The sequence below is a fragment of the Panthera tigris genome, chromosome A1, assembly GCF_018350195.1.
Source record: "Panthera tigris isolate Pti1 chromosome A1, P.tigris_Pti1_mat1.1, whole genome shotgun sequence".
NCBI classification, from domain to species: Eukaryota; Metazoa; Chordata; class Mammalia; order Carnivora; family Felidae; genus Panthera; species Panthera tigris.
This window is the reverse complement of record NC_056660.1, coordinates 16,636,205-16,661,785: the sequence shown is the minus strand read 5'-3', so window position 1 is coordinate 16,661,785 and position 25,581 is coordinate 16,636,205. Positions and strand designations below refer to the sequence as shown.

At 38.1% G+C, this 25,581-nt stretch overlaps 1 long non-coding RNA gene across 1 annotated transcript; it reads right to left on the bottom strand.

Annotated features, from left to right (window-relative positions):
* Nucleotides 1-601: 601 nt before the first annotated feature.
* LOC102951648 lies at nucleotides 602-21,376 on the bottom strand. Its single transcript, XR_006207974.1, has 5 exons — nucleotides 21,179-21,376; nucleotides 17,690-17,835; nucleotides 17,264-17,350; nucleotides 15,136-15,502; nucleotides 602-616 (listed from the first exon to the last, which is right to left on the bottom strand). It is a non-coding gene; the product is annotated as an uncharacterized LOC102951648 (long non-coding RNA).
* Between the last annotated feature and the right edge of the window lie 4,205 nt (nucleotides 21,377-25,581).

The following is a 25,581-nucleotide window of genomic DNA, read 5'->3' as shown; positions in this document are numbered from 1 at the left end:
AATTCATTCTTTGGGTAATTTGCATTTATAAAACATTTCTAGGTAATGAAGAGAAACTAGAATTAAAGATGAAAAATAACAATATGCATATGCATTGGATCAGATCCCTGAAATAGACATTGTGTTTGAAATATGCAGGACTTCTGATAAAATTGAATAAAAGGCATCTGCAGAGTGGTAGAATATTTATACTGTGATGCTCAAAGTTCAAACTTGGAATTCTGTCACCCTTAATGCCACTTTACTAATTTAAAACAGTGATTTCATATTTATCTAAACATAAGATGGCTTTATAATGAATTGTCAAGGCTATATTTTTCACAACATTGGTGCTGTGGAATGAAATTTTTTTAATTAAAAAAAAAGCCACAAAACTGACTTCAAAAATTCTTTCTTGATCTAATCAGCTCCTTCCTCTACATTTCAGCCACCTTATATTTGGTCAAAATAACGCATGTATTACCATTTGAAGGTGTTTCACGTATGGGATGCCAATCTCTGACCACAGATCTTTAGGTTTTCCACTTTCCAGATCCAGCTTTACCATGACTCTCCTCTTGCAGTCTTCTTATTTCCCAGGTTGGCTTTATCGTGTTCTCAGCCCAGCTAGCACTTTCTGAAATTCCAAATTGATTTCCAAATGTACCATATGATACAACCATTTTTACTAGGCAATAATGAGAGTGCAGTTTGCTATTTACTGAAGTCTCAGAATTTCTTATTCCCTTGACGCTATAAAGTACTACACCTACATTATCTGTTGTCTACTCTATTTGTGCTTTCTTAGATATAATGCCAATGCCCATGAGATTCATTCCATGCTATCAAACCTAAGGTAAACTCTTAATGCGCCTCAATAATCCTTAAAATCAAATCATATTGTTGATCCTTCTCCTACTACAGTTATTGCACATTTTTCTCCTTGTTCTCAAACAGCCAGTTCTATCCCCAACCCCTTTTGCACTCAGTATATGATTCCATGTACTGCTAAAAAGAACTTCCTCAAAGTCCCTTTAACTGTCTACCTTCCTCAAAGTCTTTAACTGCTCCTGTCTTCCTTCGTTTCTATCCCCAAGGAAGAAGTTTCAGTCCCTTTTGTCAAGGCTAACTCTCTTCCTTTCTTGGTTTTTGCCTCAACATATTCCATGCTATTTCCCTTGGGACTTTGTTCCATCGATATTTTATACCCATACCCCACATCTTTATCTTATCAATTCCTTCTTTGATATTTCATTTAGTCCTGATGATGTAGTGTTCAGATTCATCAGTAGGCCCTGCCTTCATCATCTTAAGAACACATAAGACTGAGCAAAAATTTAGGCCAACTCATAACGGAGATGCATCATGTTAGGTAAAAATACCAAATGAGTGTTTGCAACCAGATCTGAATGGGATTTTACACTCTGACCATCATTTCCTATGTGACATGTCAGGTTGTTTAAGCTACAATAATTATGCTGTTCCAGTAACAAATCAAAATTTAAGCATTGATAATGACAGAGAAACTCACACTGTACTATCTTTTCTGTTAAAATAATGATCAAAGCTGGACAAAATGTAGTTTTTAAAAACAACCACGTGAGCACAAAGGAGAGCAAGAAATACAAGTAGGATGTGAGCAATTCAAGTCTGTGAGGGAAGGAAGCATAGTCTGTGACTCCCCCATTCATCTCAGCGTCTTCTTTAAGGAAATTTTCAGTTTACCTCTTGAGAGCAGAAGCCCCAAGCAGCAGTCAGCAGTCCTGCTTAGCTGCGGAGAAACAAAGTTGCAGCTTGGGGTTTCCAGATGGGCTGTATGTAAACAATAGAGTCTTGGAGAGAAGGGGATAGCAGAGAGATGAACTCCCAAATCTACGTATAAATTGTTCTTAAATCCAAGGTTAGTCCTCAACTGTGCTTGCCTAGGGGAAAACCGCTAGGAAATTCAGCAGAGAAAAATAGCTAAGAGGCGATAGCTCTGGACTGAGACTTTAGCGATTGTGTGGCCCAGAGTTGACTTTAGATGCCAGTGGGGTCTTAAAGTAAGTACCATGCTCTGGAAGTAAGTAGGAGAGAGTAGGGTTAAATATAAACCTGAAATACAACAGCTAGTACAAATCCCAAACTGATGCTTGGAAATATCAAGATAAATCACGGTCCATCTCCCTACCAAAAGAAAAATTTAAGTTCCTTAGTAGATAACATCACCCAGAAGCTCTACAATATTGTACACAAAATTTTCAGCATCTTATCCAAAATTACAAAGCATGGTTAAAGCAAAACAAGCAAACACATAAGGTCGCTCACTGAAAATGAAGAGAAAAAATAGGTAAAAGAAACCACTTTGTGATTGAGATTTGGGGTTATGAAACAGGGGCATCAAAATAATTGTGATTAACATGTATAAGATCGTAGGGCAAGTTACAGAGAATTTCAATAGAGGGCCAAAATTCATACACACACAAAAAGAACAACATGGTTGAAATTTTAAAAAATGTAATAACCCAAGTTAAGAATTCAATAGTTGTAACGGAAGGTTAAAAACATCAGAAGACAGAATCAGTGATCTGGAAGATAAGTCAGTAAAAAAAGTATCAGGAAGATGCCCAGAGAGGAGAAAAAAGGATAATAAAATATACAAAAGACATATAGGCCATGGTGGAAAGTTTTAACATAGGAACAGTGAGTCCCAGAAGAAGAGAGATTGAGTGGAAACCATATTTGAAAATACACTGGATGAGAATTTCCACAAGCTAATGAACACTATCACATGTATTTAAGAAGCTTTATAATTGTATGTTTTGAAAATGTAAAAGACTTTACAAATAAATTATTAGCATTATTAAGTGAATTAGGTAGAGTTATTACATCCAAATCAATATATAGAAATCAACTATATTTCTTGATGTCCTATTAATGGAATTTATACCTAAGTAATTTCCCTAAAACTCTATTTGACTTTTTTATTTCCAACACCCACTTACCCCTGCAACTGCTCTCTTTCCTTTCTTCCCTCTCTTTTTTCTTTCATGTCTTTACATCTTTATGTCTTTCTTCCTCCCCCCCTTCCTTCCTTCCTTCCTTCCTTCCTTCCTTCCTTCCTTCCTCTCTGTTTTCATTTTCAACCTTCATCACTTGACACATGTTGAAAATGCTAAAGTTCAGGGGCGCCTGGGTGGCTCAGACGGTTGAGTGGCCGACTTCGGCTCAGGTCATGATCTCGTGGTCCGTGAGTTCGAGCCCGACCCCCGCGTCAGGCTCTGTGCTGACAGCTCAGAGCCTGGAGCCTGTTTCAGATACTGTGTCTCCCTCTCTCTGACCCTCCCCCGTTCATGCTCTGTCTCTCTCTGTCTCAAAAATAAATAAACATTAAAAAAAAAACTAAAAAAAAAAAAAAGAAAATGCTAAAGTTCTATTTATGTATTATTAGTCATATAGTATATATTGGTTGGATAATTGCTAACATACTATCTTAATTGAATGCCGATGGCCACTTTTAGTTTTAGAGATTATTTTTAATTCTACTGAATTCTTACAATACTTAATTGAAAGAAACTTACATAATTTTAAATGAATATTATTTACAACAATCTGTTTAGTAATCCATAAGAATATTAGAGATATGATCCTTCCACTCTTCCTCAATAAGGTGAACACTGGGACTCAAAAAAAAAAAAAAAAAAAAGAAAAGAAAAGAAAAAGGAAAGAAAGAGAGAGAGAGAAAAAAAGAAAGAAAGACAGAAACACATAAACTGGATGGTACCAGAGGAAAGCAATATCAGGTCTGTGTATAGTCTTAAGCACTAAATTTGGAAACGGGACTATAAAAAATCAAATATGAGTGAAATTGTCAGAGGCGCTGAGTGGCTCAGTTGGTTGAGTAACAGATTCTTGATTTCAGCGCAGGTCACGATTCTAGGGTTGTGGGATAGAGCCCCGCATCATGCACAGCATGGAGCCTGCCTGAGATTCTCTCTCTGTACCCCTCTCCCCTGCTCTGTCTCCTCTCTCTCTCAAATTAAAAAAGAATGAGTGAAATGGTCAGTTAATAAGAATTAACTGAGAGGGGAGCACACTCTCTTACTTTTTTTTTAACAAAAGCCCTCAGCCTTTCAAGAACATTCTTTATTTTCATTATAAGATTAAATTATACATTACTCTCTTTTCCAATTCTCATAGTTCTTCTTGTGCTGCAAAAATTCAGATCATCTATGGATGGTTAATTACTCCATATATAAAAATGTTTTGCATAAGGTGATATTAGGAAAACTGTAGAAGGTTTGAACAACAATGAATGTGGTATAATGCTGCCATAGCAGAATTTTACTTTTGCAAATGTTAATAACTTTGCCATTAAAAAAATGCTGGAGTGCTGGTCTTGGGTTCCATATGCTGTTAGAAGTTTTCCAGATGTCTGAGAAATATAATACCATTCATTTGAATCTCTCTATAGTTAAGCCATCTGGTACAGTTAAGTACCAGAAGCTTTACAATTATTCACAATTCTGTTACATAGAATGCCATTTTTACTATTGGGGAATAAACTGATATCACAGATATGCTGTTAGTAAACCTGAAAAAGTTCTCCCGTAATGGAGACAGACGTTGATGTTCCTATGAAGATGTTGTGTCACTTATTACTGCCTACGCTCATCAACACAATGATGGTACAAACGGTTTGCTCTCCTAAACATCCATAATTTCACTGGATTTTGGATTCTTCATACTTTGTAATATGGTCACTTTATTGTAATATGACATATAAAGTTATATCCTTTGGTAGAAATCATGGCCTTGCCTATACTCTGGTGGTGTCACCAGAGAAGATTAAGGGTTGGAGTGGCTCTTCAAAAACTTTGATGCATGTTACATCCTAATAGCTTTAGCATTGTGGAAGGGACAAGAGCATCAGAAATTCAACGCAGCTGGAATAAATGATACAAATATACCCTCCTTAATGTCTGGCACGTTGTCACAGGTTAGGGAGTACCCTATATTTGATCCTAGTTCTTCTTCCCTTCTGGAATTATCACGGTCAGAGTAGGATTTCAACATTGAGTAAATCTTTACTGAGCATGCAAAATGTTCCAGGAGCTCTTTCAGCCATGGTGAGGTTACAAAGTCGAATAAAGTGTAATTCTGCCTTTAAGGAACTCACTCGAGTCTCCATGCCATGACTGATCACTTTATTTGTTGGGTGTGGACTCTGTTTGCTTCCAGCTTGACAGGTGCCTCTGAGGGAATGAATCCCCAGAATCAGGTGGTAAAATTTTAAACTTCCGTATGTTCTTAAAATACACACATTTAATAAACATTTATGAAATATTTTTAACGTGCAAGCTTTCCAGCATTGAAAACAATAAAGGAATAAAAAAATGAAACAAAAGAGGAAAAATACCCTTAAGAAACTTGGGGGCTAGGCAAAATTACGGAAATGTAACAAACTGTAAAGTAAAATGATAATAAGGGTTATAAAAGGGAAGGGTAGCTTGGCTCTTGGGGAGCACGTTAGCAGGAATGCCTAAATTCTGAAATTGTTGGGAGAGACTTCCTAGAGAAAAATATTTGAGCCAGTTCTTGCAAAGCGATTTCATACCTGTTCTCAGCTGAGATGAGAGTACTTTCCAGGTTTACAGGAAACTAGAACCCGCACAAAAAGGCGTTGTATGTCCTGAACCGTGTGATCACTTTTGGTGATACAAGAACTACGGTAACCATGGCATACCAGAGCTTTTGAATCTTTGCATCAAAGTGGAAGGTTGTTGGCCTGTCCCCAAGAATGTTATCTAGAAGTTGCCTAAAACCTCTTCAGTTGGAAAGAGTTTTAACAAACCTAACGATATTTGGAAGACTCAGAGTTACTACTTATCCTGTCCTTGTGCTGCCACTTGATACGAGCTCAGTTTAGAGCTTTGATCTGCAGATTAGAAATGATGACTTTTATCTTGGTATTGAGAAGCCCTCAATGTCAGGGCTTCTACACTATTTAATATCTCCTTCCAGATCTCCATCATGTACTTCTAGTGAGAACCATGTATGAGTAAGGCTACGTGCAAAGGACTGAAAATGCCAAAAGTGTAAGGATATGGTTCCTATTCCTGAGGGATTTAGAAGGTAGTTGGGGAGACGGGATATTTATTTTAAGAATAGCAACCTGGGGTGCCTGAGGCTCAGCCAGTTAAGCCTCTGACTCTTTGCTTCAGGCCAGGTCATGATCTCACATTTGTGGGATGGAGTCCCACATTGGGCTCTGCATTGACAGTGTGGAGCCTGTGTAGGATTCTCTTTCCCTCTATCTATGACTCTCTCTCCCTCTCTCTCTCTCTCAAAATAAATAAATAAACTTTAAAAAATGAACAGCAACCTACATTTAAAATGGCAAATCCGTGGTTAGCTCTGTGACAAAGGAAGAGGATAGACTATAAGTGCCACAGATTTTCACAGAGGTATTAAACCATGAAAGCCAAAGAAATAAGAAAAGCTCCTGAGGTAGTGGTTGAAAGATGGTTTAGAAAGAAGAGAAATTCTAAGCTTACTTTAAGTCAAAATTCTGAGAGAGAGAGAGAGAGAGAAGAAGAAGAAGAAGAAGAAGAAGAAGAAACAGAAGAAGAAGAAGAAGAAGAAGAAGAAGAAGAAGAAGAAGAAGAATAGAAGGAGGAGGAGGAGGGCGAGGAAGAAGAAGAAACGGGTATTTATGTTTACACTCAAGGAAATGATGAGTAGACATTTTGGCAACAGTGGACACTCGGTTAAAAAGTGCAGTAACATTAAATAGGTAGATACAGGCCATGCTGTGCAAGACTTTGAACTTTGTCCCACACATGAGAGACACAAATGGGAGCTTGAGAGCAGGGTGATGGCATATCTAAAGTAGTATGTGGGGGAGATTAAAAGAGGGTTTTTGATGTAGGAGCCTAGGTACCATATAGGAATAAAGACCCAACTAGGATACTGACTAGAGAAGAAAAAGGATGTCAGTGGGAGCCATTAGAGAGATTCGGCAGTATCCTGTACCTGGGTTTTTCGATTTCTACTTCATCTGTACCCAAAATGTACATGTTCTTTGACCTGTTTACTTGGGCCTGTTCTCTGCTCTTTACTAATATATTTATGATGATATCAAGTCAGCATACTTCTTTTTTTTTTAATTTTTTTTTAACATTTATTTATTTTTGAGACAGAGAGAAACAGAGCATGAACAGGGGAGGGGCAGAGAGAGAGGGAGACACAGAATCTGAAACAGGCTCCAGGCTCTGAGCTGTCAGCACAGAGCCCGACGCGGGGCTCGAACTCACGGACCGCGAGATCGTGACCTGAGCCGAAGTCGGCCGCTTAACCAACTGAGCCACCCAGGCGCCCCAAGTCAGCATACTTCTGTCAGGGCAAACTGATTGCCTTTTAATAAGGGCTTATGAAATATATATATATTTTAATCCAAAAAAGTAATATAAACAGCAGAACTGCAAGTCTTGAGGCAAGCCTGGAGGAGATTTTGAATTTAGATGACTGAGCCTGTTTGCTTTGGTGCAGTAGATTCTGGCATGGAAATCTTTTTTTATGTGAAAAAATGGTACAACATAAGGGGACTAGCACAACTCTCAGAAAGATGACAAATGACAGTAGAAAATACTAATACGTAGAAACAATGCATAATGTATTTTCCCCTTTTCTTTGTTTTGATAAAACTAAAATGTTGGAAAGAATACATTTTAGGAAGAATTTAATTAAATAAAAAACTTATGAAAGACTAAATAAAATATCCACGAAATAAAAGATTGTTGAACAAGAAAGAATAGCAAATACACAAAATAACTTTCCGTTATGTTGCAGAGTGAACAGGCTGAAAATAAAAATGCATGGCCGTATGGAAAAAGAAATGTAAGGCTTTTTCTTTTTATTTCTGTTTTGTAATGTATTTTTTATTTTTTCAATGTTTACTTATTTTTGAGAGAGAGAGAGCGAGCTTAGTGAGGGAGGGGCAGAGAGAGAGGGAGGCACAGAATCTGAAGCAGGCTCCAGGCTCTGAGCTGTCAGCACAGAGCCTGATGCAGGGCTTGAACTCGTGAACCATGAGATCATGACCTGAGTGAAAGTCTGATGCTTAACCGACTGAGCCACCCAGGAGCCCCAGAAATGTAAGGCTTTGATTAAGCGAAACACAAGATACGTAATAGATATCTCATGCTTGAACACCTCCAAGCACCCTCTGGAGGCATGATAAACATTGTTTGAACTTAACCAATTTGCCTTTTAAAATACACTCATTTACATATCATTCAAAATGTATATATGTATGCAAATGATTGGGGAAAGAAACTACGGAGATCCCGTTGTCCAATAACCTCATTTCACAGATGTCAAAGTAGAGACCCTGGAAGGTCAAGAGACTTGACTGAACACAGGACTAGATAGGGAATGACACAGTAGTCCCAGCTTCACATGCAACCACTGCAATGTCTCTCCTTGTATCCTGGTTTTTATTGTTGCTTTTGATGATAGTGTCTTGACCTTAACTCTTTAACATTCAAAGCAAAGCTCTATGTTTTGTTTTCTTCCAGAAAGCCTTTCCTGACTGTAACAGTCAGGATAATGGACCCCACAGATGTTTGCATCAAAATCTCTAGAATCAGAGCACCTGGGTGGCTCAGTTCCCTTGAGCAACCGACTTTGGCTCAGGTCATGGTCTTGTGGCTTGTGAGTTGAGGCCCTACATCGGGCTCACTGCTTTCAGCCTGCTTCAGATCCTCTGTTCCCCTCTCTCTGCCCCTCCCCAACTTGTGCTCTCCCCAAAATAAATAAATATTTTTAAAAAAATCTCCAGAATCTGTGAATATGTTACCTTACGTGGCAAAAGGCATTTTGAAGATGCGATGCAGTCAAGGGTCTTGAGATAAGATCATCCTGAGTTATGCTGAGTGGGCCCCAAATAATCATCGAGTCCTTTAAATGTTGAAGATGAGACCAAAGAAGGAGCGTCAGAACGATACAGCGCAGGAAAGACCTGGCCAGCCATTGTTGTCTTTCAAGATGGAAGGGGGCCATCTTGAAAGGAATGGAAAGGAACGTGAGAAGCTGCAAGATGCTGGAAGAGGAAAGGTGATGGATGATCCCTTCAACCTACAGAAGGAACAGAGCCCTACTAACACCTTGATTTTACCCCCAATAAATCCCATTTTGAACTTCTGACTTCAGGAACATAAGATAATACATGTGTGTTATTTTAAGCCACCAAATCTGTGGTAATTTGTTACAGCAGCAATAGGAAACTAATACAGTGACTGTTCTAGCTTTCAGATCATTTTCTCCAACATAAGCTTTTCATTGTCTGTTATCATTAGTTTTTAATTTAAATATCTTTCCACAAATAAGTAACGGGCTCTTTAAAGCTGATGCCCTATAATAGAGACTTGGACACTTTGCTATTTCTAAAATTAGCAATTTGTACCCTCGGGAAAGTTACTCAACCTTTTATAGTTTTAATTTTCTAACTGTCAAATGGTTATTACAAAACCTTATCTTGAGGAATTTTGTGAGGATTAGCTATAATGAATTCATTCCAAGTTAAACTCTATGACTGGCAAAATGAAAATATTTAAACACATCCTTTAATGTAAAATTAATTGCACTAATAATGCACATATTTTTAAACGAATAAATTAACAAAAATCATGCTAAATGATTTATGAAACATAATAAATCCTAAGTAGCTATAAATAACATAGCATTAGTCTTCAGTATGACCATTATTTTTCTTCTATGTATTCCCTGTAAACTTTATTATGGTTTTATTCTACAGACCCATCCCTGGGGTGGCAGTGAATTTTGGAACAGAGGTGGAAATTATAATGGGCTGTGAATGGGAGAGAGTATGTTACATATATCTCAACATTTATAGGAGCTACATTTTGGCAGTTATTTCCTATATCACTATTCCGTTAGTCTTTAACAATTGCGGCCATGTGTTGCTACTAATTTTTACATGTAAATATCCTAATAGATGTAACATATGTATAGATGGTATGCTATGTATGCTAATATATGTACAGAAAGAGTTTTAGGTTGGTGATTAAAACTGGGTTTGAATCTGACTCTTACTAAGTAGATAAACCAAGGTCCTTTAATTAACATATGAATTAAAATGAGGATTTTTACTGAATATGCAGCATCGATGAGATGTTGTATATGAAAGCATCTCTTTAGTACAACCTGTTACCCAGAATGTTCCCATAAATATTATTTTATTTTCTCTTCAAAGATGGGCATCATGCTTTTGATTCCTTAAGTGTCTCTCCTTATGATAAGCTAAGAAGCTCCAAATAAAAATTTGTTGCAACTGAGAATTGTGATCTGTCTAATTAAGATAATAAAATAAATCAGAGAAATCACCATGGAATGTATATTTAATAGTAGCAAGGAAATAGTGGAACGCCTACATTTTGTGGACTTATTTTGTCAACAGTCAATTATTATATATTAGGGGTCAGATATACTTTGGAATTCTGATATATTGTGCCTTTTCTCAAAATGTGCTTCAACACAGGGAATTTACATATGGTCTGGAAATATGGTGTTTAAAAAATCTGCTTTTTCATTTAATCTTTAAAATAAAATTATATGTAATAAAAATTTGTTAAAATGTAGCTTAAAAATGAAGACACAGAGAGATTAAGGCATTTAATTTTAATGTTTATTTATTTTTGAGAGACAGAGTGAGAGAGAGGAGGGGAGGGGCAGAGAGAGAGGGAGACACAGAATCCAAAGCAGGCTCCAGGCTCTGAGCTGTCAGCAGAGTCCAAAGCGGGGCTTGAACTTGTGAATCATGAGATCACAACCTGAGCCGAAGTCAGATGTTTAACCGACTGAGGCACCCAGGTGCCCCAAAGGCATTTAATTTTAAAACATTGTCTAAGGTTGCTTTACAAACAGTTTCTACTTCTAGTTCCTTCTCAACCTAAACTAATCTTGCTAGGTTAAAACTAAGGCCCTTTTCTTTCACTTCCAGGTTGAAAAATCTCTAATGACTTCCCATTATCTGGACAGTTAAACCCAAACTTCTCTGCTTAGCGCTTAGACCCCTACACATTTATACCCCCAATTCATTTCCTGGCCAACTTTACTACTTAGCTAGCCTGTGGTCTAAGCAGCGGTCAAGTGACCTCTTCTCTTTCCTTAATTCAGACATTTTCTGCCTGAATTGTCTGCCCAAATGCCAGACATTTGGGTTTTTGTTTTTAAGTTTTGTTAATTTATTTTGAAAGAGAGAGAGAGAGCATGAGCAGGGGAGGAGCAGAGAGAGGGAGAGAGAAAATCCCAAGCAGACTCCTCACTGCCAGCACAGAGCCCGACGTGGGGCTCAGACTCATGATCTGTGAGATCATGACCTGAGCCGAAGCCAAGAGTTGGTTGCTTAACCATCCGAGCCATAGAGCAGGTGCCGCCTGCCTCAATGACATTTGTAACGGAGTTCTCCCCGGTTGCAGTTTAACCTCTTTTTCCCCCTGAGAATCAATGTGTTCGTTAAGATTACAAATTCCATGTCTTCCCTGAAGTCTCTCAGTTCCTATGAGATGACATTCACACCTCAGTTGCAGTTCCATAAAATCCATATATCTGTCTTGTAGACATTATATCTTGCCTTGTATTCTAGGTGTTAGTGATTTTATCTCACCACCCCCCACCTCACTGGACGTTCGCCACAAATGACTGAGGTGAAGAACTCATCATTGTGTCTCATTGTGTCTCATCATTGTGACACCGTATAGAACCTTGCTCAGAGTTGTAATCCAATAATTCATTTAATGGTATAATAAATCTTTTTGAGTGTCCACTATATGATAAATGAGAAAGTAGATGTTAGAACACAGAGATTAATAAAGTGTTTGCTTCTCTGGCAGGATCTCTCTCATCAGGCCAGAACATTCATCCTTCATCACTGCATGAAGGTCACCAAGGACTCCCAGCTACTGTCTCCTCTGGAGAAATTCCCTGGCTTGAACAGGAATGCCTAGCCTAACAGGCAATGACTGACTGACCCAGATGCCGGTGACTCAAAATGAGTCGAGTTCTGTGGTATGATTCATGCCCTGGAGTCCTCGGTGGGTTCAGCCTGCAGGATGACTCCCCACTCAGAGGACATCCTTACTTAGCTCTTTTTCCTGTCCTATCTTACTTCCTTCACATCCTTTGTTCTGAGAGTGTTTCCTTAATAAACCATGTGTATCTGCATTCCTACTCAGGCTCTCAGATGACCCAAACTGAAACAAAGCTGCACTAGTGTTATTCCAATAACCAAGAAACCAAAACCACCCATGTCCATCAATGGATGAATGCGTAAAGAAGATATATAGAAGATATACGCAATGGGATATTATTCAGCCACGAGAAAGCAGGAAGTCCTGCTGTTTGCCCCAAGTTGGGTGAACCCTGAGGGCATGATGCTAAGTGAGATAAGTCAGACAGAGAAACATAGATACTATATGGTATCATTTATATATGGGATCTAAAAGAGACAAACTCAGGGAAACAGAGCAGAGTGATGGTTCCAAAGAGTTGAGGGATGAAGGAAATGGGGAGAAAATGGCGAAAGGCTACAAACTTGGAGTTATAAGAGTATCAAGTTCTGGTATTTAATGTAGAGCATGGTCATTATCGCTGATAATGCTATATTATGTCCTTAAAATTGCTAAGAGAATAAATCTTAAATATTCTAACCACAAATAGAAACGATAATCATGTGGCAGGATGAAAGTGCTACTAACGCTATGATGTTAATCATTTTGTAATATATAAATATAAATTGAGTAAACATACTGTACCCCTTAAACTTACACAATATTTATGCCAGTTATTGTACCATAAAGATTTGATAGCTTTTTTTCAGAAAAGATTGCACCTTCCTTCAGCAGGCCATATGCCAGTAAAAGATACAGCCGTGCAGAATTATTCATATCTCCAAACGAGGAGCTCCCATGAACTCGTTTATGTGGTTGCACCAGAAGAGAGCAACCACGTGTCTATATACCTCGGGGTGTCAAAGAAGGCTTCACTGAACAGTGACTTTAAGGATAGCCTTGAAGAAGTTCCAAGAGTGTGACAGGTAAAGCAATGGGAAAGGAAATAAATGCCCTGAATGGGGAACGCTTGGCTTCTGATACGAGTTGACTCATTTTATTTTTTGGTCTCCTAGGCGGAAATTTCTCTCTAGGTAACAGTCAGTTCTCTCAACAGTCAGTTTTGCTGCAATAGTCAGTTTTCTCTCAGACACTAGATTTTTAAAAACTCGGGCCAGGAAATAATCGATTTCCTCTTGCAACTGTTTCCCCAAGGTCCATCTCCCACCAGTCAGCATGGCAGAAACGGAATGTTTAGGACTTGAGAGCATTGACCTTTGTATCTTCAGGTCCAAGTGCTCTTCCTGGTACATAAATAGTTGATCAATAAATGAGTAATAGGGAATGAAGCTAAAAATATAGGTCAGAGCCAGATCGAAGGACTATGTGTTTGAGGCCATAAGGGATGAATTGATCCTATGAGCACCCTGAAGTTTGTAGGCAGTTTTGTCTTCCTGTGAATGATGGACTGCGGACAGGGAAATCTTGTGCTAAAGAAACTAACTAATAATAATTACCTACTTCCCTTGACTATTTCTATGTGCCAGAAACTATACAAAGTGCTTTATGGAGATGGTATTGAATCTTCTTAGCAACACCATGACATAAACACTGGTATTCTTCCTCATTTTACAGGAAACCACTAGAAGGATTTAGAATAGGGATGTAGTTGATACATTCTGATTCGTGAGCATATTTCTGCCTACTGCATGGAGAATAGCTCACAGGAGGCAAGAGTGAAAGCAAGAACATCCATAAGGAGGCCTTTGCAACAGATCAGGGGAGAGATGATGTTGGCTTGGGCTACCGTTATAGTGGTGAAAATGACTAGATTCCAGATATACAGAATTTTGAACTTAGAGTCAACAGAGTTGCTGGTGTTTTGGGCAGCAGGTGTGAGAATGAGAAAGGGATGACACCACCGGTTTGTTTATTTATTTATATTTTTTCCCCCTGAGCCATGAGGTGAATAGTACTGCCATTTACTGAGCTAGCGATAACTGAATGAGAAGCAGATTTGCTGGGAGTGGAGATTGAAAGTTCTATTTTTAACATGTGAATTTTGAGATGCCTTTTAGATTCAAATGGAGATGATGAATAGGCAGTTGGATATCCGGGTATGACATTCAGAAGAGAGGGAAGGCAGGAGATATACATTTGAGAGTTAACATAAGGTGGGTATTTAAAGATATGGCTCTAGATGGGACCACTTAGGGAGTGAGTGTCGAGAAGGAAGAAGAAAGTAATGAAGGCTGAGTGCTGTGACATTCCAACATTGAAATGTCAGGAAGAGAAGACACCAGATATTGAGACTGTGAAGGAATGATCGCAGGTGAGCGTGTGTAGTCCTAGAAACATTTTGAAAAGAAAAAAAAAGGACCAATTCTTTTAACAAAATTAAGTAAGATATTTGTACATATAATCATATACATTCCCTCTTTCTTCAGGACACTGTTTCAGACATGGGTAATTTTACAGCAGGATATCTTTATTTTTTTTTAAGTTTATTCATTTTTGAGACAGAGAGTGTGAGGTAGGGGTAGAGAGAAAGAGAGAGGGAGAGAGAGAATCTCAGCACAGAGTCCAACATGGGGCTTGAGCTCACAAACCGTGAAATCGTGATCTGAGCCAAAATCAATAGTCAGATGCTTAACCGACTGAGCCACCCAGGTGCCCCAGGATATCTTTAAATAGAACATGCCCAGAACTTTGGCTCTCTCTTTAGATTGATACAAATTTTGTGTTGTAACCTAGTTTCTGGTGAGCAGAACACACCCTGAAAAATTCTAAGCAGCACCAAAGAAGTTAATTGTGTCAATAGGAATGATGAAAGGATCCCAATTCTCTCCCCAATAATACACTTCTACATGTGAGGTTACTCAGATAAATATTTCCACAGGATAAGAGTGAGAAAAATAATGCTTTACATAAACACTCACCTTTACTGACAAAACCTTATATAGAACTCTCATGAATTTGGCTAGATAAAATCGATTTCTTTGTTGTAGGTGACAGGCAATCCAGAATCGAGAAGTGAAGCACATACCTGAGACTTGAGTCGTATGACCCAAAGCAAGGATGGTCTATTTTGAACAATGCCGGCTGCTGAGGAAGTCCAGATTTCCTCAGCTACATTGAGGCAGATTAGTCCAGAGGTAGAGAGAGAGTTTTCTGGTCTTCCCTCAAGAAGAATGAGATTCTAAAACATAGCTTATTTTTTTATGATTCTTTGGAGGAAGCCCACCCAAATGGAGACAGAGCAGAAAAAAAAAAAAAAAAAAAAGAGAGATGTGCATGAACTTGTCTTTGCTGGAAAGAGCAGTTCTTTTCCCCTTATGACTCTGGATCCAGGGTTCTTTTTCCTTCCCAACTGGACACTAAAGCATCTCTCCTCCTTGTACAACATAGGTAAGCTGTGGAGAATGGAGAAGGGGATATGTTAGAATAATCGTGTATACATTTCTTTCGCCCATATCTAGCCTTCCACCCAGGGCTTAGTGTGTGAGTATGATACACATTATACTGTTGATACACATATACGGTTGTGTACCCAGTGTCCAACACTCAGCAGTGTTTGTAATTTTCCCGGGGTGCTCTGCTCAGTGAATAGCAAGCCAGCAGCTTTAGGAGGCTTACCTCCCCACATTTCTTTTTTTTTTTTTTTTTAATTTTTTTTTTTTCAACGTTTTTTATTTTATTTTTGGGACAGAGAGAGACAGAGCTTGAACGGGGGAGGGGCAGAGAGAGAGGGAGACACAGAATCGGAAACAGGCTCCAGGCTCCGAGCCATCAGCCCAGAGCCTGACGCGGGGCTCGAACTCACGGACCGCGAGATCGTGACCTGGCTGAAGTCGGACGCTTAACCGACTGCGCCACCCAGGCGCCCCTCCCCACATTTCTGAGTGTGTATTGAGGGAAGGGGATTTAAGAACACTCACTATTATCCATTTCTCCCCTTTCTTGTTTTCTCCTCTTTCTCCTCCAACTATACCATAAGGGCTTTCTAATTCTCTGCTCTAATTATGAAACACACTTGCTTCATAGCCTCCTTCTTTCCTGCTCTATAGACTTCCTATCTCCAGAATGATCCATTTTCTCCTTACTGTAAATCTCATGGCTTGGCTTAATAATAATAAGCCTACAAGATAGAAAAACACTTCATTAATGAAATATATATATATCTATATATATCACATGATTTTTTAAAATATGGTTTTGTTTTCTACCTTTTTTAAAAGGTAAAATTTCAAAGAGGGAAAAGAAACCTGTCTGGGCCTCAACTTTTTCATCTATAAAATGAAAGAATTAGAATAGATGATTTCTAAGTTATTTTTTAAATCAAAATTTTATAAATCAATTTCATCATCTGAGTGAAAAGAGAAAGTAAATTTAGTCTAGTGAATATACTAGAAAGGATGAAATTAGACCTAGTATTTTAAGCAAAACAAAGGTCATTGAAGTATTCATTGTTAAGTCATAAATATTTGTACGTAACTGTGAGAAATTAACAATCTGCCCTCAAGAGTTAAAGAGAGATTGATGGAGCACTTTATACAATTTTAATAGCAAATTTGGGGGAACAAAAAATCTGCTAAACTGTATCTCAGAGCCCTGCAGAATTTACTTACTGTAAAAGTTTCCAATCTAATGTGGTTGCCTTTCTTAGAGCAGGAAATAAGTATCCTTACTTTTCCGCTGTTTTACCGTATTGTTCTTTTCCCATCTGTACACCTATGGGACTATTCACAATGCCTGCACCCTCCCATTATGTCTTCATAAATCAACTGAATTTCAGTGAAAAATCATCAAAGACTGCATCATTTTTCCCAATTGTTAAGCTATCTATGTTTCAAAGCACAAAGAAATGGACACGACGGCAAAGTAACCAGAAACGAATAATGAAATAAATGAATAAAACTGAGCTTGGCTAATCTTTAACATAGGCTACACATCAGTGAACTAATGTTTTACTACAGCATAGGTGCCTTTTTCAGAAAAGCATAGTTTTAACTATCATCAGTTAAATTGAGATGCATTGACCCCTGTCGGAGAGGAGATACTGTTTTTAGTGAAGGACGTCAGGATAGATGCCACAGAATAAGAGGGTCCAGGGATAAGCAAAGAAAGAGCTTTTTAAGGGAAAGGCAGCAGGTATAAAAAGTCCCCTCACTTACTTTACAAGTTGCCATGAGAACTCTCATGGTATTGCTGACTGGGGCACCTCTGGGCCCTACCGGGGTCTTCAGAGCAGCTCTGCATTTCTGTTGAGTGAAAAGGGATTAGGTTGTATTTAAAGGATCCTAAATCACCTTGAAGTATTTACTCTGAATCTGGGCAGTCTCTTGTTCCATATGCTTTCAAACGAGAAGGTGAAGGAGCGGAGGGCAGCTTCTAAGAACATTGCTTTATTTTAAATATAAATGATCTTTTCCCCTTTTGGAAGCATGCTCTAAAAATACTAAGAGGAGTCTGATCCCCTGATCCTAAGTCTACCACATAGCTAATGCAGATCTGAGTTAAGCTCCAACCTCATCTAAGTGCAAACATTTATAAGAAAAGTTTGGGGTATTAAAAAAACACTGAAAAAAAAAAAAACCCACCTTGTGATCTGAAATGCTGTAAGGAGTCCAATATCCCTCTATGGCCATTATGACCCAATGTGCTCTCTGCTCTCCAGGCATAATTCCTGGTCTCGAAATGTGACTTCAAGCTGTTGAAAACTTCACCATATCAAACATGAAGAATTCTTAGAAATGAAGGTAGAAAATAATGAAAAAAATTTTTAAAAAGAGGACATTTACTTTCCCCCTTTCTCACTAGCTGATAGAATCCTATTAATTATCACAAATCAACACTCAGATGAGGTTTTCACAGTTCTTCACATAGATAGGATTAGCTACTTTATTCGCGTTCTGTACTTATAAATCAGTGTTTATGACTCTATAATAGGATGTTCCTCAATGCATTGTAACTATTTGGATACATACCACTGTTTGTAAGCCTATCTGTGCATGTGCTCAATATTTATGACTATTGAAATGATTTGTGTCTGCAGGGTGTTTTCCACCAGATTGTGATGTGCTGAGCCACAAGAAAGAGGCGGTGTAGCATTATTCATTTTGGTATCTTCATGCACATGTTTAAACAGATGATTCTATGACGGGATTTGCAATACCCTTTTCTCAATACTATTTTTAATACTATTTATTTATTGAAAAAAAGTTATTGGTGTCCAGATTTTCAACAGAATGAAGTCTGCTATTCAAGCATTCAAGATATCCAAAGTTATTCTAGAGTCATACGTGTGGTTCTAGTAGTCTCGTTTACTGTTTTAGAAACAATGTGATCCTACCTAGACACTTTCCCCAAAATAAACACTATGCTGTAGCAAGAATGGTTTTCTCTGTGTCCCTAAACACAACATGTCTGAACTCAAGTTCTAATAATCAGGTGGAGTAGCCGTGCCATTTTAATTACATAGAGCTTAGTATTGAAAGGGCACACTTCGATTCTTTATCACAGTTGTTCAGTTAGGATCATTTCTTTTTTTTTTTTTTTAATTTTTTTTTTTAATGTTTATTTATTTTTGAGACAGAGAGAGACAGAGCATGAATGGGGGAGGGTCAGAGAGAGGGAGACACAGAAACTGAAACAGGCTCCAGGCTCTGAGCTGTCAGCACAGAGCCCGACGCGGGGCTCGAACCCACGGACCGTGAGATCATGACCTGAGCCGAAGTCGGACGCTTAACCGACTGAGCCACCCAGGCGCCCCAGGATCATTTCTTCCCATAGATGATAAATTTCTGTAAGTCTTTGCTAATAACCTGTATTTCAATGTTAACTCCTTCAGACTAAATGGGACCCAAAAAAGTCATTAATTAAATAACGCATTGTGTTGGGAACAAGAGATATTTGACATCTGAATAAATTACAATTTTTCTTCTTGTTTTTTTGAAGTTTATTTATTTTGAAAGAGAGAGAGAGAGCAAGCAGGGGAGGGCCAGAAAGAGAGGGAGGGAGGGAGAGAGGGAGAGAATCTCAAGCAGACTCCACACTGTCAGCATGGAGCCCGACACAGAACTCGATCCCACAAACCAACTGTGAGATCATGACCTGAGCCAAAATCAAGAGTCAGACATTTAATTGACTGAGCCACCCAAGCACCCCCAATTTTCCTTCTTAATAGATGTGTGCGTAACAATAAACAAGTTACTTAATATAAGATACAATCTCATTATCTGTAAAATGATGATAGTAATACCTACCTTGAGGAGCTGCAGGAAAATAAGATAATACACGTAACAACACTGCATTTAATATGTACTTAATAAATGCTAAATCTTACTATCATCACACACTTGTTATATTCAATCCCTCCTTTGATCTTCAAAGACATAAGAATTGCATGCATGTTTTTTTGAAAGAGAAAACAGTAAATTCAAGACTCAGAAGAAAACATTTCTTCCAAAAGTAATTCTCTGCAAAATAAAAATTTAGAAAAATTGTACTCTTTTTGAAATAAGAATTGAAATATATAAGAAGGGAATTAGTTGATATAAGAAGGCAATTAGAAAGTTAGGATAGTAAGGATACTATGAATTCAGTAGCAGAATTGAAATTAATATTTCAGGAAGCAAAAGTAGAAATGACACCAGTGATGATCAAATTACTGAATTAAACATTCAGTACAAAATAAGAACCAATTCCAAGTTAAAAAAAAAAAAGAAAATACAATCTTAAAACATGTGCAAGAAGTTTATGAGAATACGAATTTTATTCATTTACATTTTTGAAAAAATTGTACAAAGTGGAAAGAAATTTCAGAACCTAGAGAAGAGATTCTTTCTCTTACTAGAGAGGAAGATTCTAAAATTGACGAAGAAGAATAAGCCAATGTGAACAGTAAAGACAAAAACATTAGGAAATTATTTTGGCCAGTGTTTTGTGAATGCACTTATGAGATAAATAAGAAAAAGTGATCATCATGACAGGAAAATAATCTTCAGACAAAAATGTGAAGGCAGTTTCCAAAAAAAGAAACTTAATAAATAGATATTTATAAAATACCCATTTGTAAAAATTTTTGTAAAAATAGTAACATTTGCTATTTAATTTATCTTTAATTTTTTTTCCAAATTAACACATATTAAGAATGATAACATCGGGGCGCCTGGGTGGCTCAGTCGGTTAAGCATCCGACTTCAACTCAGGTCACGATCTCCCGGTCAGTGAGTTCGAGCCCCATGTCGGGCTCTGGGCTGATGGCTCAGAGCCTGGAGCCTGCTTCAGATTCTGTGTCTCCCTCTCTCTCTGCCCCTCCCCCGTTCATGCTCTGTCTCTCTCTGTCTCAAAAATAAATAAACGTTAAAAAAAAAATTAAAAAAAAAAAAGAATGATAACACCTAGTGTTGGCGAGAGGTACAATAGCCATTCTGGTACACATTTGGTGGGAGGGAAAATTAAAATATTTTCAGAGTACTACTTGGAAAGTTATCAGAAGATCCTAAAAAGTAGCTTCCCTTTAGGAGTTTTTTTTTTTCCCATTCTTATTGTAAGGATAAAATTGTGCAAATATATAGCATGAAGGTAATCGTCACAGGATGATTGACAGTAATGGAAAATCGGGAACAAATGGTTAACAAATAGAGCTTAGCTTCTTTAACCATCATAATGATGAAAAGAAGCAAGCACTATGCAGTGTTTACTATATGGCACCTTTCAAGGTTTTATACATGCATTATTACATTTCATCCTTGCGATGTAACCACACATTGTGTTATAATTTTATCTTGTCTGCCATTTTGCAGATAAGGCTTTACAAAAAACTACACAGGACACACTGTCAGCAGAGGGTAATGAGACAATTCAGGCATTCTGACATCAGAACTTAGGTCCTTTCTATTTTATACATGGTCTTTCCTGTATTGGAATATTTTGCAGGCTTTAAGCCTTCAGACTGTATTTATTTATTGATATGGAAACTTGATTATAAAATACTGTATGTTTATCTTCTTAACTCTATGTAAAGCTATGTTGTATTAGTCCATTTGGGCTGCCGTAACAAAAGCACCACAGTCTGGGTGACTTACGAACAACAAAAGTTAGTTTCTCACGGCTCTGGAGGCTGGGAAGTCCACCGTCAAGGTGACCCAGATGCTGCAGATCCGGTGTCTGGTGAGGGCCGGCTTCCTTCTGAGGGTCTTGTCGCTGTGCCCTCGCGCGGTACAAGGGCTGAAGGACCCTCTGAGGTCGCTTTTATAAAGGAGCTGATCCCGTTCAAGGAGGCTCTGCTTTTGTGACCCAATCACCTCCCGACGCTGCCACCTCCTACTATTATGACACAGAGGATGAGGTAGCAGCGTGTGACTTCGGGGAAGCGACAAAGTCCAGTCTGTAGCCTATGCCTGTATCTGTGTATTTGTAATCCTACACACAGACATACACATATTTGCATCTAGGAAGAAATGAAGAAACTCTAACCCGAAATATTAGCAAGAATGTCCCTGCGTGGTGGGATTCGTGATGATTTCTAATATTTTTTTTCTGCCTGTTTTCATTACCAGTTTTTGCCTAATGAGCATTTATTCTTATGTAATGAAGTCGTTAACATAGACACTTATGTTCAAATAGAAAATTTTGTACCATATAAAAATGCTTTTTATTGGATGATATAAAAATATTTTTTTAATGTTTATTTTTGAGAGAAAGAGAGAGTGCAAGCGAGGGAGGGGCAGAGAGATGAAGACAGAATCAGAAGCAGGCTCCAGGCTCCGCCAGAACTGTCAGCACAGAGCCGGAGGTGGGGCCCGAACTCTGGAACTGCAAGATCATGACCTGAGCCAAAGTCAGACGCTCAAGGGACTGAGCCACCCAGGTGCCCCGAATGACATAAAAATATTAACAGTGGTAGGACTCTGGTTAATGTCTCTCATGTTTATCTTTTAGTTCAATATTTTTATATCGTATGATGCAATGAGAAAAAGCCTTTAAAATTAGCACACACTATTCAAAATGTAGTATTTATTCAGCATCGTTAAAAATACATACTTAGGCATAGAATCAAAGGCGAGATGGCAAAATGTTGATGAAACTGTGTTATAAACCATGTATAATTTTCTTTAAAAATTTTTTTAATGTTTATTTTTGAGAGAGAGAGAGAGAGAGAGAGAGAGAGAGAAAGGGAGAGGCAGGAAAGAGGGAGACACAGAATCCAAAGCAGGCTGCAGGCTCTGAGGTGTCAGCACAGAGTCCGACTCAGGGCTCGAACTCACAAACCGAGAGATCATGACCTGAGCTGAAATTGGATGCTTGACCGACTGAGCCACCCAGGCTCCCCAACCACGTATAATTTTCTCTTCTTCATATGTGTTTGCAAAACATTCTAAGAATGTTTACACAGTATTATGTTTAAATATTTAGACAATGAATGAATATTGATCTGAGTATTATTATTCAGTATCATCTTGTTTATCCTAAGATATGACAAGTGTTAATACAAACTTTTGGGAGAATTATTTATATGATTTAAATAATTTTATTTACATTCCTCGCCAGCCCCTATGTTATCTGTAGTTATATCAGTAAGAGTGTTTTGGGCTTCAAGTATTATGTTTCAAGTTTCCAACAGCTGGGTATACCTAATGCTCTTCACATTTATTAAAAATCACAAAATTCACCTTTCAATGAAGAATTTCTTAGTATAAGTTGTTGGAGACTTCTGGCATAGCTCTTCTAAAATGCAAGTCTGCAAAGAGCACTGGAACGATGATCTCATTAATTTCTCCCAGAGTCCTGAGAGGTAAATGACAAGTCTGACCTATGAGATGGATTAGTGAGCATTTTCATTAAGTCCCTGGCAGACACTGAGGAGGTGACCAGCACTTAGCCAGATGGAATTAAAAATTAAAAGACACTTTAGAGAAATAACTAGAATGCTACAGAATGGAATTTTAGAGAGACTAATTCTGTGCAGTAACGAGAATAAATGTGCACTGGAAATAGGAAACAAAGAACAAATTGAGAATTAGAAATTATAAGTAAAAGACAAAAAAGGAAAACATATACATACTTTATATATTTTTTTAATTAGAAGGATGTCAGATTTCCATACAGCAGAAATTTAGCTCCCGCAGTATATTTAGTGGTTGTCACATTCTCCCTGCAGCACATTTTCTAGTTTGTCTCCAACCTGAGAGAAACTAGGAAAAGTTCAAACACAGACCAAGAAAAGTTCTTATATAAGAAAGAGATTGAAAATACAGGATATTTTAGAGGAGATTAAAACACTTTGTGCTGATTTTGAATGGCAGAGAAAGGGCAATATTTGTAATAAATTTTAAGTACGAGAAAGGTTATAAAAAATGGAGACTTTATGATCTTATCTTCTCCAAAGGTCAAATAAATGTAAATAACTTCAAAGGGCATCCGTAGTTATTAAAGAAAGAAAGAAAGAAAGAAAGAAAGAAAGAAAGAAAGAAAAAGAGCTTTTAAACATTACTGAGTGAATGATGCTGGAAAAGCTCTGAAGACCTGAGGGTGGGGCTTTTTGTATTTTTTTTTAAATTGTAGTAAAATAGAAACATAAAGTTTACCATTTTAGCCATTTTTAAGTTTATGAATATGCGGCATTGGTTATATTCACCGTGTTGTATAATCATCGCTACTCTATCCAAACATTTTCATTACCCCAAATGGAAAGTCTGTACTCATTAAGCAGTAATTCTCCACCCTCCCTCCCCTGGACCTCTCCTGACCTCTAGTCTTTGTTCTGTCTCTATGAATCTGCCTATTCTAAGTATCATGTATAAGTGGAGTCATACATTATTCATACTTTTATGTCTGGCTTATTTCACTTAACACAATGTCTTTAAGGCTCTTTCGTGTGATAACGTGTTACTTTTTTGGGGGGCGCCTGGGTGGCTCAGTTGGTTGAGCATCGACTCTTGATTTCAGCTCAGGTCATGATCCTAGGGTGATGGGATCGAGCCCCGTGTGCAATCCCTGCTTGGGATTCTGTCTGTCCCGTTATCTCTGCAGCTCCTCCACAAGTTCTATCTGTCTCTCAAAATAAATAACTAAACTTTTTCTTTAAAAAAGAGAACTTATTCCTTTTTTTATGGTGGAATAATATTCCATTGTCTGTATGTATTACATTTAGTTTATCCATTCATCTGAGGGACTGGGGTTGTTTCCACTTCTGGGCTACTGTCAATAACGCTGCTATGAACGTGAACATGCGAGTATCTGTTTGAGTCCCTGTTTTCAATTCCTTTAGGTACATACCTAGCAGCAGAATTGCTGGATCTTATGATAATTCTGTTTATCTTGTTGATGAATTGCCAACCTGTTTTTCACAGTGGGTGCCCATTTTATATTCCCACCTCCCCCAGCAATGATGTGGGTTCCAATCTCCACAAATTCTCACATTTGTTATTTTCCAGATTTTTGCTAATCACCATCCTGATGGGTGTGGGCGTGGAGATGGGACTAGGTCAGACTCCAATGTCATTAACTCTGCTGTTCTCACCTGGGTTCAGCAATTTTTCTCGAATGAACGCTTTTGAGATTGTTGCAAGTCATTGGTCAATGTTCAGAGTACCCAAGAGTTGGTTTTGACAATCTTTTTTGTCAGTTTTTTTGTTACTTTTAAGGACGTATTTGCGGAAGTTCCCAATCTGCCTTTTCTGAAAGTAAATAATGTGTTTTAGACAGCTGTTCAGGCCGGTTAAAGCTCAGGAAACTATTAAACACATATTCCCATGGCTTGGAGAAGAAAGAATCACACGCACTTTGTTTCAGGTAGGATGTAAGGTTGCAGAATTAGTTTTGCTCGAGATTGTTTCTCTTTACCAGTTTCGCATATTTTGAAGTACAGTATTAGAACCACTCGCTCTTTTCTAGTAACTAAAGAAAAGGAGCGCTGTCGGCATTTCCCATGAAATCCACTTGAGATCCTAGGAAACAGAGCTCCTTGAATATGTGAAAGGCAGCTTTTGTAGTGGTCAGGAACGTGGATTCTAAACTTTTACTGTTTAGATTCAAATCCTGGCTCTGTCACATTCTAGCTATGTGACCTCAGCCCAAGTATTTAACTTCTCTCTGTGCAGGAGTTTTTTCATATGTAAAACTGTGATAATAATTGTATTTACTTTATGGTGTTTGTAGGAGGATTAAATGGGTGAATATTCTGCGTGTGCCTAGAACATGGCCCTGTGCATATGAAAACTGCATAAGCAGGGGCGCCTGGGTGGCTCAGTCAGTTAAGCATCCGACTTCGGCTAGGGTTATGATCTCACCGTGCATCGGTTCAAGTCCCATGTCAGGCTCTGTGCTTGGAGCCTGCCTCTGATTCTGTCTCCCTCTCTCTGCCCCTCCCCCATCATGCTCTGTCTCTCTCTCAAAAATAAATAAACATTAAAACATTTTTAAAAAACTGCATAAGCATCTTTTATCTAAAACTTAAAATGAAATAATGTTATGCAGGATCCACAAA